The sequence below is a fragment of the Rhinolophus sinicus genome, linkage group LG04 (assembly GCF_036562045.2).
Source record: "Rhinolophus sinicus isolate RSC01 linkage group LG04, ASM3656204v1, whole genome shotgun sequence".
Taxonomy (NCBI): Eukaryota; Metazoa; Chordata; class Mammalia; order Chiroptera; family Rhinolophidae; genus Rhinolophus; species Rhinolophus sinicus.
In genome coordinates, this window is record NC_133754.1 from 59,698,328 (window position 1) to 59,721,715 (window position 23,388).

A 23,388-nucleotide genomic window follows, 5' to 3' on the forward strand; every position below is an offset into this window, starting at 1 on the left:
GCTTGGCACATCTGAATGTCATTGCAAGCCACATGGGGTTGCTTGGGAAATAAACAAAACCTGCTAAGGCAATTATAACCAACATAGCTTTCTATAATATTTGAAAGGCACTGAGGATTTACTGAGTAGCTTCAGTTGTCCCTGGGCCTATGTGCACCTGAAGGACACCTGTCTGCATGAATTCTGAAATAATAATAATAATAATAATAATAATGTTGTATACTAAGACTCAATATTTCGAAACATGAACCCAAAACATCCAAGAATCCCTCCTTGTAATATTCTGAATTACATTTGAATTCTTCCTATAATGCATTTCTAATATACATATAAGAAGTAATAATTGACATCTGAAACATGATGGCACGAGGGGTTCCCCTTGATCTCTCCACTTGAAGTTACAAGTTGAACAGCTATAATTCAACAAAGGAGTCTTTGAGCAATAAACAAACACATCTGAGAGATCCACACATCAAAACATCTGAAGGTGGGAAATTGGGCTAAACAGAGGAGGAGGGAAAGGAGAAGAGGAGAGACAGGTTATGTGGATGCAGCCTGGAGCTTACTGCTACAAACACAGCCTGGAGCTCACTGAGGGTTCTGGGAGAGGGAAGGAATCAGGCTAAAGTGCACTCTCTGGGGCCCCGAACATTCCTGCCTGGGTGATCAGCATATAATACAGCAGAATCCAGCGATCAGGTCAGAGACCAAATACAGAAATGTAAAAGCTGTGGTCTAGTAGCCACCACTGCTAAGTCAGAAAACAAAGTCACAGAGCCTGGCCATCTTCCCCCACCCTCCTCAAGCTCACCAACCAGCGTTCTCCCAGAGCTAGCAGTGGGCACAGAAGAAACTATAGCAGTGACCTTTAGGTTAATGAGCAGACTATCTACAGCCCTGAGAAGTGGAGACATAAATCTGAAGTGGCAGAGGCACACTGCAGCTAATCACAGTGACAAGGTTGGAGACACAGAGGTGAGGCAGCTGTGGTCTGGCAGTCACCTTTATTTGGAGGAGAACAAAGACACAAACACACCAGTGGCCTCTACCAGCTCACCCCACCACAACCATCCCCATTTGATCCCAGCAGGGACACCTGGAACAGCTCAAGCAACACAGCACTGCATCTAGCTGCAGGGGCAACACTGGGATTTCAGGGGCTCAGAAATTCAACACTCACTACATTTTCCCATAGGTTTGGTGCCCTGAGACCAAGGTCACCTAGTCACAGAGGAGACGCCCACCTCCCCAGGGAATTTTTGACCAGGAGAAGCCAGAATAGGGAAAGATAAAATGCTCCAGTACCACCTACTAGAAAACAAACAAACGAACGAAAAAGATCTCTTCATATCAACTTGCTGCAGAGCTCATTCCCATAGATGCCAAGGAGAAGAAATAATCCATCAAAAGCCATGAGCAAACAAGGTAATGAGGCAGCTCAGAAAAAAATGAAAAATCTCCAGAGAATAAACTTAAGACTTGGAAATTTGTGACTTAAATGACAGAGAATTCAAGATTGCAATTCTGAAAACAACTCAATGAGAGACAAGAAAACTCATAGGCTGTTTTGAACTCAAAAATAAAATCAATGAACAAAATGATACTTTACCAACTTTACCAAAGAGACTGAAAATTTTAAAAAGAACCAACTAGAAATTCTGGAGCTGAAGAATTCAATAAAAGAGATGAAGAATGAAATAGTGAATTTAGGAAATAGAGCTGACCAGATGGAGGAAAAAAATAACGATATCAAAGACAGTAATCTGGAAATGATGCAGATGGAAGGAGAGAGAGTGAGAGTTAAAAGAACTCTACAGAGTCTTGCTGAGTGGTGTTCATTATTGTTGTTGCATATTATTGTGTGTGGTCATGAGAATGTCTGAGCTTGAATTAGAGCGATGAACAAACATTCAACTTCTTGTTAAGGTTGGCAAGAGTGGAAGTGAAATCAGGCACATGTTAGTCCAAGTTTATGGGGATAATGCCATGAAGAAAATGGCAGTGTACAAATGGATTAAACATTTTTCTGAGGGGAGAGAACGTGTCACGGATGGAGAGAGGTCAGGCAGCCAGTAACGAGCAGAACTGATTAAAATGTTGCAAAAATTTGTCAAATTGAATGTCAAAATTGTCAGCTGATTGTGATAAGCAGACCAAGTAAACATTGATAGAGAAACAGTTAGGAAAATCTTAACTGAAAATCTTGGCATGAGAAAGGTGTGTGCAAAAATGGTTCCCAAGGAGTTCACCAATGAACAAAAGCAAAGGAGAGTTAAAGTTTGCCAAAACCTTTCAGAGAGGCAAGACAATGTTTTGGACTATGTTATCACTGGTGATGAAACATGGGTGTACCACTATGACCCTGAAACAAAACGTCAAAGTGCACAGTGGAAGTCAGCCAATTCTCCATAACCAAAAAAGATCTGTCAGTCCAAATCAAGAGTCAAAACATTGTTGCTAATCTTTTCTGTTATCAGAGGTATTATTCGTTATGAATATGTACCAACTGGACAAACAGTTAACCAAGTTTACTATCTGGAAGTGCTGAAAGGGCTGCATGAAAAAGTTAGACAAAAACGACCTGAACTTTTCGCCAACAATTCATGGCTCTTGCATCACGACAGTGCACCAGCTCACACGGCACTGTCTGTGAGGGAGTTTTTAGCCAGTAAACAAATAATTGTATTGGAACACCCTCTCTACTCACATAATCTTGCCTCCAACAATTTATTTATTTACCCAAAGATAAAGGAAATATTGAAAGGAATACATTTGGATGAATTCAGGACTTCACGTGTAATACGACAGCTCTGATGCCCATTCCAGAAAAAGAGTTCCAAAATTGCTTTGAAGGGTGGACTAGGTGCTGGTGTTGGTGCATAGCTTCCCAAGGGGAGTAACTTTGAAGGTGACCATAGTGATATTCAGCAATGAGGTATGAAGCACTTTCTCTAGAGATGAGTTCATGAACTTAACTGTCTGACCTCATATGAAACTTTCTTTTACATAAACTTAATGGTAACCACTCAAAAAAAAAAAAAAAAAAAAATCCACAACTGAGATACATAACATAAAAAAAGAAGAAAGAGATGTGAAAATCATGGAATACCACCACACTGAAATAACAGACAGCAACAAAAATGAAAAGAAATAAGACACTGAGCCACCAGAAAACAAAAGATAGAATCATACAAAATCCTCATATATCAATGATCACCCTGAATGTAAATGGACTGAACTAACCAATAAAAAGGAACAGTGTAGCAGATTGCATCAAAAAACTAACCCCAACCATATGCTGCCCACAATAGACATATCTCAGCTATTAATACAAGAACAAATATAGACTCAAAGTGAAAGTGTGGAAATTGATACTTCAAGCAAATGGTAGCCAGAAAAAAGCACACATATCCATACTTATATGAGGTGAAACAGACTTCAAGATAAAAATAGTAACAAGAGACAAAGGTGGACATTTCAAATGATAAAGAGGACAATACAACAAAAAGACATAACACTCATCAATCAGGGAACACCAAAATATACAAAGCAACTACTAACAGAACTAAAGGGAGAAATTGACAAAAACACAATTATAGTAAGGGACCTAAATACATCATGGATAGCTATGGATAGATCATCCAAACAGAAAATAAATAACGAAATAGCAGCTCTAAATGACACGTTGTACCAAATGGACATAATTGACATTTACAAAGCACTTCATCCTAAAACATCAGACTATACATTCTTTTCTAGCATACATGGAATATTCTTAAGGATAGACCATATGTTGGGACATAAAACTGGCCTTAGCAAATTTAAAAAGATTGAAATCATACCAAGCATATTCTCTGATCACAAGGTTTTGAAACTGGATATCAACTGCAAAAATATAGTAGGAAAAACCACAATGTGTGGAGATTAAACAACATACTTATAAAGAATGACTGGGTCAAATAAGAAAAAAGAGTAGAGATCAAAAGATACATAGAAACACATGAGAATGAAAGTACCCTGTATCAAAATTATTGGGATGCAGCAAAAGCAATCATAAGAGGGAAATTTATATCATTACAGGCCTATCTCAAGAAAGAAGAAAAATCCCAGATAAACAACCTCATGTTACACTTTTAAAAACTAGGAAAAGAAGAACAAATGAAATCTGAAGTCAGCAGAAAGAAGGAAATAATAAAAATCAGAGCAGAACTAAATGAAATAGAGAACAAAGAGACAATAGAAAAAATTAATTCAAGGAAGGGCTGGTTCTTTGAAAAGATTTAAACAAACCCTTGGCTAGACAAACCCTTGGCTAGACTCACTAAGATAAAAAGAGAAGAGACACAAACAAAATCAGAAATGAAAGAGAGGACATTACCATGGTTATCACAGAAATACAAAGGATCATGCAAAATTACTATGAAGGTTTATATGCTACAAATTCAATAACCTACAAGAAATGGACAAGTTCTTAGAAACATACAGCCTTTCTAAGCTGAATCACGAAGAACTGGAAAATCTAAATAGACCAATCAACAGAAAGGAAATTGAATCAGTCATCCAAAACCTTCCCAAAAGCAAAAGTCCAGGACCAGATAGCTTCACTAGTGAAGTCTACCAAACATTCAGAGATGATCTAACACCTGTCCTCCTAAAACTCTTCCAAAAAATTGAAGAAGAGGCAATACTTCCTTACTCATTTTACAAGCCCAACATTACCATGATACCAAAACCTGGTAAAGACAACACACACACTAAAAAATTACAAAACAATATCTCTGAATAAAAATGCAAAAATCCTAAACAAAATTCTAGCAAATCAAATACAAAAATGCATTAAAAAGATTATACATCTCGATAAATTGGGGTTCATCCCAGGGGCACAAGGATCGTTCAACCTATGCAAATCGATCAATGTGATACGCGACATAAACAAAATAAAAGAAAAAAATCATATGACTATATAAATAGATGCAAAAAAAAAAACATTTGACAAGATACAACATCCATTTATGATTGAAACACTTAATAAAATTAGTATAGAAGGAAAATACCTCAACATAAGGACCATATATGACAAAACCTCAGCTAATATAATTTATGGTGAAAAACTGAAGCCTTTTGCTCTATGTTCAGGAACAAGGCAGGGCTGCTCCCTCTCACTACTGTTATTTAACATAGTATTGTAAGTCCTAGCCAGAGCAATCAGGCAAAAGAAATAAATAAAAGGCATTCGAATTGGGAATGAAGAAGTTGAAGTGTCACTTTGCAGTTGACATGATTCTTTATATAATAGAAAACCCTAAAGACTCCAGCAACAAGCTATTAGAAACAATAAACAAATACAGTAAAGTTGACAGCTACAAAATCAACGTACAAAAGGCCACTGCATTCCTATATACTAATAATGAAACCTCAGAAAAAGAAATTTTTAAAAAAATAATACCTTTCGCAATTGCAACACAAAGAATAAAACACCTAGGAATACACTCAACAAAGGATATAAAGGACTATACACTGAAAATTATAAGACATTTTTAAAAGAAATTGCAGACAACACAAAGAAATGGAAAGACGTTCTGTGTTCATGGATTGCAAGAATCAACACATAGTTAACATGGCCATATTACCCAAAGCAATATATAGATTTAATGCAATCCTCATCAAAATTCCAATGGCATTTTTTAAAGAAACAGAACAAAAAATTCATCAGATTTGTATGGAATCACAAAAGATCCCAAATAGCCAAAGCAATCTTAAGAAAAAAGAACAATGCTGGAGGTGTCATACTCCCTGACTTCAGCTTGTACTGCAGAGAGACAATAACCAAAACAGCATGGTATTGGCAGAAAAACCGACACACAGACCAATGGACAGAATTTAAAACCCAAAAATAGGCACACATATATATGGACAGGTAACGTTTGACAAAGGAGCCAAAAACATACAGTGGAGAAAAGAAAGTGTTTAATAAGTAGTGCTGGGAAAATTGGAAAACCACATGCAAAAGAAATAAATTAGACTGCTATCTGTCACAATATACCAAAATTAATTCAACATGGGTCAAAGACCTACACACAAGACCTGAAACAATAAACTGTGTAGAAGAAAGCATAGGTACTAAACTTATAGACCTTGGGTTCAAAAAAAAGGATTTTCTGAATTTGATCTCAAAGGCAAGGGAAGGAAAAGCTAAAAAAAATGAATGGGACTATATCAAACTAAAAAGCTTCTGCACAGCCAAAGAAAGCATCAACAAGTAAAGAGGTAACCAACTGAATGGGAGAAAAGATATTTGCAATCAATGCCTCTGATAAGGGGCTAATATACAAAATATATAAAGAACACATACAACTCAAAAACAAAAAGACAAACAATCCAATTTAAAAATGGGCAGAAGACATGAACAAAAACTTCTCCCAACAAGATATACAAACAGTCAACAGATATATGAAAAAATGTTCAGCATCACTAGCTACTATTAGGAAAATGCAAATGAAAACCAAAGTGAGATTTCCCCTCACACCTGTTCCAATGACTTTCATCAACAAGACAAATAATAACAAGTGTTGGAGAGGCTGTGGAGAAAAAGGAACCCTCATACACTGTTGGTGGGAATGTAAATTTGTACGGCTACTATGGAAAACAGTATGGAGGTTCCTCAAAAAGTTAAGAATAGAATTACCATATGACCCAGCAATCCCTCTTCTAGATATTGACCCAAAATATTTAAAACATTTGTTTGTAAAGATATATGCACTTCAATGTTTACTGAAGTATTACCACCAGTGTCCTTTGATAGATGATTAGATAAGGAAGAGGTGATATATATACACAATGGAATACTACTCTACCATAAGAAAAGATGAAACACTGCGATTTGGGACAAAATGGGTAGATCGTGAGATTATTATGCTAAGTGAAATAAGTCATACCATAAAAGTCAAGAACCATATGACTTTACTCATATGTGGGATATAAAACTGAAGGCAACAAAGGAACAAGACAAACAAATAAAGAAACAAAAACTCATAGACTAAGACAACAACTTATGGTTACCAGTGGATAAGAAAGAGGGGGTATGGTAGAAGAGGGCAAAGAGGGTCAAATATATGGTGATGGAAGGAGAACTGACTCTGGGTGGTAAACACCTAATGCAGTATATAGATGATGTTTTATAGAATTTACACTTGAAACCTATGTAGTTTTGTTGACCACTGTCACTCAACAAATTTTAATTAAAAAAAAAATACAAAAGATCATATGAAAATACTATGAAAGACTATATGCCACCAAATTCAATAACCTAGAAGAAATGGACAAGTTCTCAGAAAAACGTATCTTTCCTAGACAAAATGAAAAAGAGCTGGAAAATCAACAGTAAGGAAATTCAAACAATTATCAAAAACATTCCAAAAAGCAAAAAATACAGGACCACTTGTCTTCACTAATGAATTTTACCAAACATCGAAATATGATTTAATACCTGTCCCTCTCGAACTCTTCCAAAAAATTGAAGAAGAGGCAATACTTCCTAACTCATTTTATGAAGGCAACATTACCCTGATACCATAACCTGGTAATAACACAAAAAAAGAAAACTACCACCAAATTGCTGATTAATACAGATGTAAAAATCCTAAACAAAATACTAGCAAATTGAATACAACAACACATGAAAAAAATTATAAATCCAAAAACTATAAAGCAAAAAATTATAAATCCAAACCAGGGGCAAAAGGATGGTTCAGCCTATGTAAATTGATCAATGTGATACACCTCATAAACAAAATGAAGGATAAAAATCATATGATCATATCAATTGATGTAGAAAAAGCATTTGAATAGACAAATAAGATCCATTTATCACTAAAATGCTTAAATAAATGGGTATAAAAGTGTCTCAACATAATAAAAGCCATATATAATAAACTGTCAGCAAATATGCTTAATTGTGAAAACCTGAAAGCTTTTATCTAAGATCAGAAAAAAACAATGATGCCCACCCTCACCACTGTTATTGAACATAGTATTGGAAGTCCTAGCCAGAGCAATCAGGCAACAGAAAGAAATAAAAGGCATCCAAATTAGGAATGATGAAGTCAAGTTGTCATTTTTGTAGACGACATGATTCTTTATATAGAAAATCCTAAAGACTCTACCAAAAAACTATTAGAAACAATAAACAAATACAGTAAAGTTGCTGGCTACAAAAATCAACATGCAAAAATTCATTGCATTTCTATATACTAACAACGAAATTTCAGAAAAAGAAATGTGAAAAATCCTTTTTGCAATTGCTAGAAAAAGAATAAAATACCCAGGAATAAACTTACCAAAGTATGTGAAGGACTTACACACTGAAAATTATAAGACATTGTTAAAAGAAATTGAAGAAGACACAAAGTAATGAAAAGATCACCATATTCATCGATTGAAAGAATCAACATAGTTAGAATGTCCATATTACCCAGAGAAATATACAGATTTAATGCAATCCTCATCAAAATTCCAATGGCATTTTTTAAAGAAATAGAACAAAAATCATTAGACTTGTACAAAATCAAAAAGACCCAAATAGCTAAAGCAAACCTGAGAAAAAACAAGGCCAGAGTTATGACACTTCCTGACTTCAAATTATATTACAGAGTGACAATAAACAAAGCAGCATGCTATGGGCAGAAAAAGAGACACAGAGACCAATGCAACAGAATTAAGAAACCAGAAATAAACCCACAATAAGTGGGCAGATAATTTTTGACAAAGAAGCCGGAAATATACACTGGAGAAAAGGAAAGCCTCTTCAATAAAAAGTGCTGTAAAAATTGGAAAGCCATATGTAAAAGAAAGAACCTATGGTAAGAGACTGCTATCTCTCACCATACACCAAAACTCATTCAAAATGTATCTAAGACCTAAACATGAGATCTGAAACAATAAATTGCATAGAAAAAAGCATAGGTACTAGACTATGCACCTTGGATTCGGAGAGGATTTTATAAATTTGACCTCAAAGATAAGGGAAGTAAAAGCAAAAATAAATAAATGGAACTATATCAAATTAAAAAGGTTCTGCACAGCATAAGAAATGATCAACAAAACAAAGAGGCAACCAACCAAATGGGAGAACAACACCTCCAATAAGGGGCTAATATTCAAAATATATAAATAACTCATACAACTCAAAAACAACAACACAAAAATCAATTAAAAATAGGCGGAGAGGACCTGAACAGACACTTCTCCCAAGAAAAAAATCGAACAGCCAACAGATATATGAAAAGATTCACAACTTCACTAGCTATTAGGGAACTACAAATCAAAACTACAAGGAGATACTACCTCACACCTGTTAGAATGGCTATTATCAACAAGACAAGTAATAACAAGTGTTGGAGAGGCTATGTAAAAAAAGGAACCCTCATACACTGCTGGTGGGAACATAAATTGGTATAGCCACTATGGGAAATAGTATAGAGGCTCCTAAAGAAATTAAGAATAGAATTACCATAGGACTCAGCAATCCCTCTTCTGGGTATCTATCTGAAAAATCTGAAAACATTTATCCATAAAGATATGTGGACCCCTATGTTCATTGCAGCAGTATTCACAGTGACCAACACAGAAATAACTGAAGTGTCCTTCAATTGGTGATTGGATAAAAAAGATGTAATATATATATATACAATGTAATATTACTCAGCCATAAAAAACGATGAAATATTGCCATTTGTGACAACATGGATACATCCTGAGATTATAATGCTAAGCAAAATAAGTCAGAAAGAAAAAGTGGAGAACCATTTGATTTCACTCATATTTGGAATATAAACTGAAATCAACAAATGAACAAGACTAAATCTAAACAAAGACTAATAAACACTGACAACAGTTTAGTGGTTACCAGAGTGCAAGGGGGTGGGGCAGGGGGTGGTAGAAGAGGGTAAAGGAGGTCAAATATATGGTGACAGAAGGAGATTTGACTTTGGTTGGTAAACACACAATGCAATATATAGATGATGTATTATAGAATTGTGGAGTGGAAACATACAAGTTTACTAACCAATGTCACACCAATAAATTTAATTTAAAAATAAAAATATTATGCAGCAATAGAAACTTAAAAAAGAAATACGAATTGGTAGTTACAAAACAGTCATAGACATGTAAAGTATAGAATAGAGTATATAGTCAATAATGTTGCAACAACTATGTGTAGTGCCAGCTGGGTACTAGACTAACAGGGAGGAATCACTGCATAATTATGTAAATGTCTAACCACTATGCTGTACACCTAAAACTAATATAAAATAATATTGAATGCAACTGCAACTAAAACAATAAATAATTTTTAAAAAGAAGCAATACATTTACTTACCTTCCACTTACCTTCCCCTTTTTTTCCCAAAAACTAATTTTATTCCATTTAAGAGCAATGATGGCAATTAAAATAAGGAAAGGTAGAAAAATGCCAAAACTGATAAAGAGGCCTTTTTTTCGAGGAGCAGCAGATTGTTTTGCAGGCATGTATGCAGATTTATCTGCAAACGTAAGAGTAAATTTTAACTTTTTCAAAAATTATAGTAAATGGATATTTGTAAATTGAATTAAAAAATTTGGGATTCAAATAATACAGTCTTGGAATGAGTAAACTTAAGTGTTTCCTAATATTCTGCGACTATGCCACAAAGCACATTATACATTTATGTCAACTCAATATCTATCTGTATCACTGACATAAATTTATTTTAATCATTATATGTATAACTTTTATTTGTGTGCTATATTCTAATGTATTTTATTGTATCATATTTCCATATGTGAACTGTTGCTTACAACACGTTAAACTGTTGGTAATATCTAGTACTAAGTTCTTCTATTTAAAAAAATAGAACAAAAGGAGAACTGTTTTAAAATTGATTTAATGAAAAATGATTGACACAACTGAAGGCTAATTTTAATGAACAATTAATGATAGTATAGAAGGTTAAATTTCCATATTGTCCTTATAAGGTAATATTATACTAATTCTGATCATATCAATTAGAAAAAATGTATATTCCTCTAAGTGTTATAACAACATTACAGAAAATTAGAAAACTGTATGGAAAATTGGTCCAATTTAACAAAAAAGAAATCACCCAAGCGACTAAAATACAAAAAACTAAATTAAGCAATCAGAATTACCACCAACATAACTGTCATTATATTAAATGTAAATTAAATTAATGCCTCCCCCAAAAAGACAAAAGTTCAACAACTTTAAAACACAGACACAATCCAATTACATGTTGATAAGAAGTGATCTATAGAAGAGGTAGTTTCTTGCCAGGAATTGACAGTAGGGGATGAATACAAAGAGGCAGCCCGAGAGAAGTTTTGGTGTGATAGATCTATTATGTATCATTACTGTGGTGTTGGGAACAAAAATCTATTCAGTATTTTAATATCCATAGAACTGTGTACCACAGACTGAATATACTAATGTGTATACATTTTTAAAAGGAAAAATATGTTTAATAAAAAAATAAATATTAAAAAAGAGACAAAGGTTAAGATTTTTTTTTCAAAATTTCCAAGACTACATTTACGTATAGATTCAAGAATCTCAGATAACCCAAGCAGGATAAATTAAAACACACACACACACACACACACACACACACACACACACACACACCCCTTGGTAAATCAATGTGAAACTGTGGGAAATCAAAGATATAAAATAATTCTGAAGCTCAGACAAAAATAAAAGAAGCATTATATTATTGAGATGATTAATAAGAATGACAGCTATATTCTCATCAGAAAATGGAAGCCAGGACACGCAGGATTACATCTTTGAACTGCTGAGAGAAACAAGTCTCAATGTAGAATTCTACTTCCAGTGAAAATACCCTTCACAAATGAAGACATTATAAAAACATTTTAAAGACAAACAAAGGCTGAGACATATGGTCACCACAAGGTACACAGAAAAATAAATGTAAAAGGAAGTTTTACAGGCTGAAAGGAATTGATCCTTATTGAAATTGGAATGTGCTGGAAGAATTGAAAAGCCCTAGAAAACAATAAATAGGTGGGTCAATGTAAATATTTATATTAAATTTTTTAAAATATTTTCTTGACTATTTAAGGCAAATAATGAGTTTTCAGGTTTACAACATATATACAAATAAGATATATAACAATAAAAGTGCCATTGATGGAAAGACATTAAGGGAATTATACTGTTAATGAGACTTTTACATTGTGAAGTTTAGAAAAGTCAAATATGTTGCATTTGTTCATGAATGTTCAACAAATAAATTTAAAAATTTTTTGTACCATCTACTACCCATATGCTATGGGCATAAAAAGTTTTACAATTTTTACCTTTCTATAGTATGGTTATCTTTAAAGATGCAACTTGGTTATGAACTATGACACCACAGTAGTTAACATCCTTGGAATATAGACTATATAATAAACCTATCACTTATTATATAATTTAATAATACCAACCTAGAAAACTCTGCTGCATAAAAAGAAATGTTTGACAAACCACAGTAAAATTAAGGTTGACCTATTAAAATTTTCACTGTAGATTTGAAATCAAAGTATATAAAAAATTTGTCAATTTGGGGAATGTAATCAATAATGTTGTAAAGATTTTGTAGGGTATCCGATGGACACTTGTCCCATTAGGAAGACCACCTCAGGGATGATGTATATGTCTGATCACTGCACTGTACACCTGAAGCTGAAGCTTAACAATAATGTCAACTACAATTATATAGATAGATAGATAGATAGATAGATAGATAGATAGATAGATAGACATATATATTAATATTAATCATATCTCTCTCTCTCATATATATATATATGGTTACAAGAAGTGGAGTACAGCATTAGGAATAGAGACAGTAGAAATGTAATGGCTGTACGCGATGTCAGAGGGATAGTAGATGGGGAGCGGGGTTATCACTGTGTGAGGGATATGAATGATAAATGTCTATTAAATAGTTTTGTACACCTGAAACTAATATAAATAAATAAATAATAAATTTTAAAAAAAATTTTGATTGACCATATCATTTTGAGCTGCACGATCTAATATAGTAGCCACTAGCCACAAGTGGATATTTAAATTCAAATGAAATTAAGTAAAATAAAATGAAAATATTAGTTTCTTAGTTGTACTATCCACATGCCAGGTACTCAACACTCACATAGACAGTGGAGATGTAGAACATTTCTATAAGAGTAGAAAGTTCTATTGGAGCACACTGATCTAGATACTAACCTGTGATCGAAGTCCAAAACCCATCATCGATACTTCCTCCAGGTGATGATGGTGAAAGTGTACAAGATGGAGGAGTATATCCAATATCACAATGACAATGTCGTTTACTATTACAAACCTAAACCAAAATCAAATAAAAAATAATATTATATACGCAATATAAAAATTAAATGCATTGTTTGTGATTGTTAGTCAATGTAAAGTATTAAAGTATTATAATTTAGTATATTATAGGTAGTTTTTTATTTTAACATGGAAAATAATTTTTTAAATTTAATACAATAAATGTCCATGCAATATCTTTACAAATGTCATAGAGATTTGCTATTATTGGTCTCTTGGGTTTTTACAAAAAAAAAAAAAGATAACATTCTTGATACAATTGTAATGCCTTATTCTAGAAAGACATAGAAATTATGAGGCTAGAAGATGTAAAATAGGGCGGCTGGATGGCTCAGTTTGTTAGAGCACGAGCTCTCAACAACAAGGTTGGCAGTTCAATTCCCACATGGGATGGTGGGCTGTGCCCCCAGAAACTAATATTGCAAACAGCGACTAGAGTTGGAACTGAGCTGCACCCTTCACAGCTGGATTGAAGGACAGTGACTTGGAGCTGATGGGCCCTGGAGAAACACACTGTTCCCTAATGTTCGCCAATAAAAACATTTTTTGAAGAAAATACAAAATAGTGAGAGTTTTGAAATTTATTATGAATTGTGCCAGATAAAAAATAGCTGTGAGAAGAGCCAACATTTACCCCCAAAATGGGGTGTGGGGACTAAAGAGAGAAGCTTGATTTACAGGGACACAGATAGCAAAATTTATTTTGCTCGAAAATAGAAAGGATAGGACGTCAGAAGCATGGTTGTAGGAGGCGTCCCTTTGATTTCTTCCCCTTGAAGTTACAAGTTAAAAAGCTTTAATTCAACAAAGGATTCCCTGTGTAACACACAAACATGTCTGAGAGATCCATGCAAGGAAACACCTGAGGGTGGACGAATTGAGGCAAACAGGGGATGAGGGTAAGGAGAAAAACTGAGATGGGCTGCAGATGCAGCCTGGAGATCACTATAACTCTTGGGAGAGACGAGGATTCAGGCTGCAGGTACACTCTCCGTGGCATTGATCATTCCTGCTCGAGGGATCAGCATATGATATAGCTGAATCCAATGATCTGGGCAGAAACCTCAGGTCAGAGACTAAATATAGAAATGCTACATCTGTGTTTTAGCAGCTGCAACTGCAAGGCAGAAAACAAAGTCATGGAGCCTGGCTGCCTCCCCCCACCCTTCCAGAGCTTGCCTCCCTGCACCCTTCCAGAGTTAGCAATGGGCACAGAAGAAACTGTAGCAGTGAGGGTTGGGTTACAAAGTGGAATATATACAGCCCTGAGAACTGGAGAGACAGTTCCTGAGCAGCAGACGACACTGTGGCTATTCAGAGTGACAAGGGTGGAGATACAGAGGTGAGGCAGCTGAACTCAGGCAGTCATCATTACTGAGAGAACAGAGACACAAACACACCAGCTGCCTTTCCCAGCCAACACTGCCACCACCCTTCAGGGCTGACTCCAGCAGGGGCACCTGGGGTAGCTCAGGCAGCACAGAACTACATCTGGCTGCAGGGGCAGCACAATGGAATTTCAGGGACTGAGAAACCCATAGCCCAGCACACTCTCCCACAGAGGTGGTACCCTGAAACTGAGGTGAACTTGTCAGGGTGGTGTCACCCACCTCCCCAGGGAAGAGAAGGAATCTTGCACCCCACGGCAGAGATCCAAAAACCAGCTGGAGCAGTGCAAGAGAAAATAAAATGTTCCAGTGCTACCTACTGGAAAACAAAAGAAAAACCTCTTCTTATCAACCAGCTGCAGAGCTCATTCCCAAAGATGCATAGGAGGAGAAATAATCTATCAAGTACCATGAACAACCAAGATAACAAAGCAGATCAGAAAGAAAATAAGCTTGAGGACATCGAAATATGTGACTTAAATGACAGAGAATTCAAGGTTGCAGTTCTGAAAAAACTCAACAAGAGGCAAGAAAACTTATAGGCAGTTTAATGAACTCAACAAAAATCAATGAACAAAATGAATACTTTACCAACTTTAACAAAGAGATTGAAATTTTTTAAAAGAACTAAATAGAAATTCTGGAGCTGAGAACTCAAAAAAGAGAGAGAGAGAGAGAGAGAGAGAGAGAGAGAGAGAGAGAGAGAGAGAGAGAGATGAAGAATGAAATAGTGAGCTTAGGAAATAGAGCTGACCAGATGGAGGAAAGAATTAGTGATATCAAAGATAGTAATTTGGAAATGACACAGATGGCAGAAGAGAGAGACTAGAGAGTTAAAACAAATAAAAGAACTCTACAAGAACTATCTGACTCCATTAGATAAAGCAATATAAGAATAATGGGTATACCAGAAGAAGAAAAAAGGGAGAAGAGAACAGAAAGCCTATTCAAAAGATTGTCAATGATAACTTCCCAAACCTACGTAAAGAATTGGATCCTTGAATCTAAGAAGCAAAGAGAATATCCAAACACCTCAATCCTAAAAAGCCTTCTCCAAGGCACATTATATTAAAACTATTAAAATTAATGACAAAGAAAGAATTCTTAAGGAAGCCAGGGTGAAAAAGATGGTAACCTACAAAGGAAAGCCCATTAGGTTATCATCAGATTTTTCAGCAGAAACTCTACAAACAGGAGGGAGTAGAATCAAACATTCAAACTTTTGAAAGAGAGAAATTACCAGCCAAGAATACTATATCCAGCAAAGTTATCTTTGAAGGAGTAATAAAGACCTTTCCAGGCATACAGAAGCTGAAGAAATTTTCCACCACAAAGCCTATATTACAGGAAACACTGAGGAAGGTTATTCTAACTGAAACAAAAAGACAGAATAATACAAAATTAGGAGTAAGATGACTAACAGATGGGCAAAAGCAGAAAATTTAACCCCTACACAAAATAGGGCACTATACAATTAAAAACAACATAAAGGGTACAGGAGGTAAAAACATTTTTTTAAAAATGAAAAAGAGAAGAAAACAATTGCTACTACAATTCAGAAATGAACTCATAGCATAAATAGAGGTAATTCATGAAAAGAAAAATGTAAAATGGGAGGGAGTAAAGATCAAATTTGAAAAGGAGAATGGAGATCAGTTGCATACTGTAGAAAAATGTGTCTTGTATATATGGAACATTATTTTACACAAACTTAATGGCAACCACTCAAAAAAAAATAATTCATAACTGAGACACATAACATAAAAAAGAGGAAAGAGAAAAAAAATCATAGAATACTACCCAACTAAATTAACAGATGGAAACTCTAAGGCAAAGAAACAATGGACTACTAGAAAACAAAAGATAAAATGATTACAGGAAATCTTCACATATCAATAATCATCATAAATGTAAATGGACTGAACTCACCAACAAAAAGGCACAGAGCAGCACACTGGATCAAAATCCAAAACCCAACCATATGCTGCCTTCAGGAGACACATTTCAGCTACAAGGATAAATATAGAACAAAGTGAAAGGGTGGAAAATGATACTGGAAACAAACGGCATCCAGAACAAAGTGAGTGTAGAAACAGAATTCAGTTTAAAAATGGTAACAAGAGACAAAGATGGACATTTCATAATGATAAAGGGGACAATACAACAAGAAGATATAACACTTATCAATATACAGAGGGTGCTCCCCAAAAATGTATACACATTTTAAGAAAGGAAAAAATTATTAATATTGTAATACTCAATATATACCAATAACAAAAGACGAATATAAGTCACATTTGGCTTCTGCAATTAAAAGAGGTGCTCAAAGCAGTTACCATCAGTGTCCAGACACTTCTGATTACAGCGAACTACTGCTTGAGCAATATTGACTAAAGTGTCCAGTTGTATACATTTTTTTGGCACCCCAGTATATGTTCCCAATTAGGGACACCAAAATATATAAAACACCTACTAACAAAATTAAAGGGAGAAACTAACAAAACACAATTATAGTAGGGGAACAAAATATACCATTGACCAGCTATGGATAGATTATCCAAACTAAAATCAAGAAGTAAATACCAGCCTGAAATTACACATTAGGCAAAAATTGACATAATTGACATTTACAGAGCATTGTATCCTAGAACACCAGACTATACATTCTTTTCAAGTGCACATGGAACATTTTAAAAAACAGACCATATGTTGGGACATAAAACTAGCCTCAACAAATTTCAGAAGACTGAAATCATACCAAGCGTATTTTTCAACCACAATGCTTTGAAATTGGAGATCAATTGCAAAAAGAGGGTGTAAAAACCAACAAATATGTGGAGATTAAACAAAAGGCTATTAAGGAATGACTGGATCAAAGACCAAAAAAAAAAAGGAGAGATCAAAAGATGCATGGAAACAATTGAGAACGAAAATACAACATCAAATTTTGGGGGATATAGCCAAAAGTGTCTAAGAGGGAATTTTATATCATTACTGGCCTATCTCAAGAAATAGGAAAAATCCCAAATAAACAACATAACATTATACCTGAAATAACTATAAAAAAAGAAAAAATGAAGCCTAAAGAAAGCAGAATGAAATAATAAAAATTAGAGCAGAACTGAATGGAATAGAGAACAAAAAGGCAATAGAAAAAACTTAATGCAACAAAGAGTTTGTTCTTTCAAAAGATTAATAAATTTGACAAACCCATGGCTAGACTCACTAAGAAAATAAATAAACAAAATTAGAAATGAAAGAGGAGAAGTTGTGATGGATACCACAGAAATAAAAGAATCATACAAGAATACTATGAAAGACTATATGTTACCGAATTCAATAACCTAGAAGCAATGAACAAGTTCTCTAGAAATATATAAAATTTTTAGACTGAATTACAAAGACTTGGAAAATCTAAATAGACTGATCAACAGTAAGGAAATGAAACAATCATCCAAAGCCTACCCAAAAGCAAAAGTCCAGGACCAAATAGCTGCACTAGTGAATTTTACCAAACATTCAAAGATGATTTAATATCTGTCCTCCTCAAACTCTTCCAAAATATTGAAGCAGAGGCAATACTTCCTAACTCATTTTATAAGGCCAACATTACCTTGATACCTAAAACCGGTAAGGATAACACAAAAAACAAAACTATAGACCAATATCTCTGATGAATACAGATGCAAAAACCCTAAACAAAATATAAGCAAATCAAATACAACAATACATTAAAAAATTATACCTCAGGATCAAGTTCATTCCAGGGGTGCAAGGATGGTTCAAAAGTCCTCAAATCGATCAATGTGATACACCTCATAAACAAAGTAAAGGATAAATATCATATGACCATATCAATAGATGCAGAAAAGGCATTTGACAAATTACAATACCTATTTAGGATTAAAACACTCTATAAAATTGGTAGAAGGTAGGTACCTCAATATAATAAAGGTCATTCATACAAGACAAGTCCTCAGCTAATATCATATTTAATGTTGAAAAACTAAACACTTTTCTTCTAAGATCAGGAACAATACAAAGATGCCCTTTCTCAACTGTTATTCAATATAATATTGGAATTCCTAGGCAGAGCAATCAGGCAACAGAAAGAAATAAAAGGCATCATTGGGAATGAAGAAGTCAAACTGTCATAATTTGCAGACAACATGATTCTTTATGTAGAAAACCCCCAAAAAATCTACCAAAAAAAAAATTATTAGAAATAAACAAATACAGTAAAATTGTATGATACAAAATCAATATACCAAAAATCCATAGCTTTCCTATATACTAACAATAAAATTTCAGAAAAATAAATGAAAAAACCATTCCTTTTGCAATTGCAATAAAAAGAATCAAATACCTAGGATAAACTTAACAAAGAATGTAAATGACGTATACACTGAAAACTACAAGTATTATTATTAGAAGAAATTGAAGAAGACACAAAGAAATGGAAACATATTCTGTTTATGGATTGTAAGATTCAACAGTGTTAAAATGGCCACATTACCCAAAGCAACATACAGATTTAATACAATCCCCATCAAAATCCAAGTGGAATTTTTTCAAGAAATAGGACAAAAATTCATCAGATTTGTATGGAATCACAAAAGACCCCTAAAGCCAAAGAAATCCAGAGAAAAAGAGACAAGTCTAGAGGTATAACACTTCCTGACTTCAAACTATACTACAAAGTGACAATAATCAAAACTGTGGAATGGGCTGAAAAACAGATACATTGACCAATGAAACAGAATTGAGAACCCAAAAATAAGTCCACATATAAATGGACAGATAATTTTGACAAAAGAGCCAAAAACACACAACACAGAAAAGAAGGCCTCTTCGATAAAAGATTCTGGGAGAATTGGAATGCCACATGCAAAAGAATGAAAGTAGACTGCTGTCTGTCACCACACATGAAAATTAGCTCAAAAATGAATAAAGATCTAAATATAAAACCTGAAAGAATAGATTGAATAGAAGAAATCATAAGTACTAAATTTGAAAGAATTGATTACATAGAAGAAATAATAAATATTAAATTTATGCACCTTGGTCTTAGAGACGATTTTATGAATTTAACATCAAAGGCAAGGGAAGTAAAAGTAAAAATAAATGAATGGAACTGTATCAAACTAAAAAGCTTCAGCACAGCAAAATAAATAAATAAATAAATAAATAAATAAATAAATAAATAAATAAACATCAACAAACAAAGAAGCAACCAACTTACGGGAGAAGATATTTGCAAAAACATTCCAATAAGGGGCTAATATCCAAACTATATAAAGAATTCATACAACTCAAAAGCATAAAACAAACAATCCAATTTAAAAACGGGCAGAGGACCTGAAGAGATACTTCTCCCAAGATGATAATCAAACTGTCAACAGATATATATGAAAAAATGCTCAACTTCACTAGCCATTAGGGAAAGGAAATTAAAACCACAATGTGATACCACCTCACACCTGTTAGAATGGCTATTATCAACAAGACAGGCATAAATAAGTGTTAGAAAGACTGAGAAGAAAAGCAACCCTCCTATGCTGTTGGTGTGAATGTCAATTGGTACAGCCAAACATTAAGAATAGAATTACTATATGACCCAGCAATCCCTCTACTGGGTATCTACCCAAAAATCTGAAAACATTTATCTATAAAGATATATGTACCCCTATGTTCATTGCAACATTATTCACAGTGGCCAAGACATGGGAACAACCAAAGTGCCCTTCAATCAATGGTTAGATAAAGATGTTGTACATATACACAGTGGAATGTTATTTGGCCATAAAAAAAAAGATGAAATACTGCCATTTGCATCAACATGGATGGATCTTGAGATTATCATGCGAAGTGAAATAAGTCAGACAGAAAAAGTCAAGAACTACATGACTTTATCATATGTGGGATATAAAACTGAAGTCAACAAATGAACAAGACCAAAACTCATAACACATACAATGGTTACCAGAGCGTAAAGGGGCAAGTAGGTGGCAGAAGAGATTGAAAGGGGTCAAATATATGGTGTTGGAAGGATAATTGACTTTGAGGGGTGAACACACAATGCAATATACATATGATGTGTTATAGAACTCTACACTTGAAACCTATATAATTTTACTAACCTATGTCACCCCAATAAATGTAACAAAAGTAGTTTAAAAGGAAAATAGGAAGACTAGAAAATATCTATAAATATGATCTTGTGGATGAATTGAAATAGATCAGAAGCAGAATACAGAACCTGAAAAATAGCTTACAGCAAAAAGTTAATTAAAATCAAATAAGATTGGAAAGAAACAGAAAACAAACTGTAAATAATAGAATATGTAAGTGATTTGTGAGAAAAGTTTGAATCAAGACATACAAACACATCACTTTTGTTTTGGATTGCTATATACTATATGAAGCATCAATATGGTAGGAGATGGTAGCCACAAATTTAAAGCCAAAGGTATGCTTGGAAACCTTCCAAAGTTCACAAAATTTCTATAACACAGTAGACGATTTCACAATGGACAAATAAAAATGCAAATGGAAAATATGACCATACATGCTTAATAAGTGCATCGATAATTATTAAATAAATTCAAATTAGCAATGGATTTAGCATGTTGCATGAGATTTTTAAAAATTGATAAACTAGTATGGCCAGAATTTGAAGAAATGTACCTTCTCATGCATAATAAGTGGAAGCAAAAACTGATATACTGTTACTTGAAGCCAATAAAATGTTACTGAAAATTTTAATGGTGAATATCTTTGGCCCATCAGATTTCATTGCTAACAATTTGAGAAATCAGATGAGAATTTTCAGCAGATACCCAGGAGAGGGATTGCTGGGTCATATGGTAATTCTATTCTTAATTTTTTTGAGGAATCTCCATACTGTTTTCCATAGTGGCTGTACTAATTTACATTCCCACCAACAGTGTATGAGAGTTCCTTTTTCTCCACAGCCTCTCCAACACTTGTTATTATTTGTCCTGTTGACATAGCAAAAAATCTGAAAACATTTATCTGTAAAGATATATGTACCTCAATGTTTATTGCAGTATTATTTATGGTGGCTGAGACATGGAAACAACCCAAGTGTCCTTTGATGGATAACTGGATAAAGATGTGGTATATATACACAATGGAGTACTTACTCATCCATAAATAAAAGATGAAATACTACCATTTGCAACAACATGGATGGATCATGAGATTATTATGTTAAGCAAAATAAGTCAGACAGAAAAGTCAAGAACCATATGACTTCACTCACATATGGAATATAAAACTGAAAGCAACAAAGGAACAAGACAATTAACGAAACAAAAACTCATAGACACAGACAACAATTTAGTGGTTACCAGAAGGTAAGGAGCAGGCGATGGGGGGGTAGTAGAAGAGGGAAAAGGGGATCAATTATATGGTGATGGAAGGAGAACTGACTCTGGGTGGTGAACACACAATGTGACATATAGATGGTGTTTTATAGAAATATACACTTGAAACCTATATAATTCTACTAACCATTGTCACCCCAATAAAATTAAGTAAAAAAGAAAACACAAAAAAAGAAATCAGGTAAATATGCAAAGGTGAGTACACAACAATGTCCATTGCACTACTATTTACAATACTTACATAAAAATTTAACATTACATAAAAGTCCATTAGTGAATGACTTTTCAAATATAGTATGGAAGAGGATACAGGAAAATAAATCGAAGCCATTGAAGAGTTAAACAGATGTGAACAGACAAGAAATTCTGCTCTCACAAAAATATTAGCCTATAAGTAATATGTGTAATATAGATATATTGTGTGTGTTTACATATATATCAGTACACATACACTCAATTACAAACAATGTTTGTATGTAGTATAAATGTAGATGTATAATTTTAATACATCCATTTCCAAAATTTCAATTTTGATCTAATGCTATAATAATCGCTTTATATTGTGTTTTGTACAACGCTTGTGTTTTGTACAGAGTTCAAAGCTTATTAGCTCACGAGGCCTATAACAATCTGAATAAACACATATTACATATATATATATATGTATGTATAAATAATGGAATCTGCTTTCCTTACTTAACTGCAATTTTCCATAAGAAATTTCAACATCAAATAATTCTAAACCTTTTTATTATCCTGGAAATGTTATTGACATGGATTAAAAAATCTATACATAAAAATAGAGTAATCATTCCATACCCCATGTCCCTGGCATAGACTCATTGAATCACAGGATTCTATAGAACGTAAATCAGAGATAAATTGGCAAGTTCCTTGTTTACAAACCTAAAAAGTTAAACAACCAACAACAGAAAGCATGAAATGTAAAACGTTCAGCAAATGTACTTAATACAAAACTAGATGCACAAGATATATATGTATGTATCTACGCATGTATGTATATACATATATATCAGATTACTCTGGATTTTATGACATTTATTAATTCTAATAAAAGAACTTATTACTTTATCAGTTATGAAATATTGAGAATGTGATCGTATTTTTCCCCTGAGGGAGCAGAACTGTGTTTATTGATACTAATTGTCATAAGAACAAA